The sequence below is a fragment of the Suricata suricatta genome, unplaced genomic scaffold (genome assembly GCF_006229205.1).
Source record: "Suricata suricatta isolate VVHF042 unplaced genomic scaffold, meerkat_22Aug2017_6uvM2_HiC HiC_scaffold_6462, whole genome shotgun sequence".
In the NCBI taxonomy this organism is placed as follows: domain Eukaryota; kingdom Metazoa; phylum Chordata; class Mammalia; order Carnivora; family Herpestidae; genus Suricata; species Suricata suricatta.
Window position 1 is genome coordinate 1 of NW_021913627.1, and position 1266 is coordinate 1266.

At 56.2% G+C, this 1266-nt stretch overlaps 1 long non-coding RNA gene across 1 annotated transcript; it reads right to left on the reverse strand.

Annotated features, from left to right (window-relative positions):
• Window positions 1-467: 467 nt before the first annotated feature.
• On the reverse strand, window positions 468-1250 carry LOC115285284. Its single transcript, XR_003905469.1, has 2 exons — window positions 1020-1250; window positions 468-700 (listed from the first exon to the last, which is right to left on the reverse strand). It is a non-coding gene; the product is annotated as an uncharacterized LOC115285284 (long non-coding RNA).
• Between the last annotated feature and the right edge of the window lie 16 nt (window positions 1251-1266).

Genomic DNA, 1266 nt, shown 5'->3' on the forward strand with positions numbered 1-1266 from the left:
TCAGGCCTGCCCAGGACTCCTAATGCTCAGCTGGTCCCCCAGGGAGAGTCATGCTTGCCTGGAGCAAGCAGATGACTAATGCAGCCCTCACTACAGATACTGGGGACAACCACGTCCTGGAGGCACCAAGCCATGTCTGACCAAAGGGGAAGGGAAGCTAGAGGGCCAGGAGCCGACTCTTTGTGGGTCCTAGGTCTGAACCGTACATTGGTTTTGGGGTCACATTATGGTTTCATGAGCGCTGACTTGAGGGGGGCAGGGCAGTGAGAAGGGTGGAGCTGGCCTTGGTGTTCAAGGCCTGCTCTGCCACTCACAGACTCTGTGACCTGGGGCAAGTCACTTGGCCTCTCTGTGCCTTAGCTCTCCCTTGGTAAAACAGACATATTAGTAGTACCAGCATGTAGGCTCACTGGCAGGATTAATGTGACATTACGGAAAGTTCTTAGACTGGCAGCTGGCACAGGAGGGACTCTGTAACAATCAGCCTTCACAACTATTAAATTCCAGGGGGGGACACCTATAACACGTAGGCTTCTCCCCGTTGTCACAGGCAGTGGCACATGGAGGGACTCCATCTACTACCTGGTAAAACAACATGGGGGTGTCCCCATGCCCTCCAGCATTCACGGCTCATGAGGGAACCACCCGGGAGCCTCAGAGGATGGCATGTGGAGCCAGCAGACTTGCAGGGTGGGGAGCTCTGTGGGGAGAGAGATGGATGGGGACCAGGAGAATTGCTGGCTTGCCTCCCTCTCCAGCCTCTTTGACCTAAGTTTGGAAGCACTGGGTGACACTCTCCACAAGAAAGCTTCCCGTCCTTCTGATGAGGCCTAGCAAGAAATGCAGGCACCCCGACCAGATCTGCATGGGGGGCTCATGAGCCCTGGGTCTCCTCGTCTGGGCATCCTCCTGGGCAGATGCCTGGACAGGGCTCTCTGACCCCTAGTCCTGGAGCACAGCGTCAAGGGCAAAGAGCAAAGAGCCCGTGCCCTGGGGAGGATCCCAGGGCCCCTGCTTACCTTGTACCTGGGCTGACACCACATCAGTGGCACCTGGTTGCAGCTTTGAACAAAGTCACACAAGTTATCCAGTTTGCCCTGAAAAGTAGATGTGGCCATGAGAAAGCTCTAGGGCATAGCTGTAACCTTCAGTGTGGTAGAGTCACCTCTGCTTGAGATGGCTCCAGAGGGCTCTGTCCCCAGGAACACACCAAGGCAGCCCTGTCATCCCCATGGGTGGCCGGGTCCTGGTGGCATTGTGTATTTC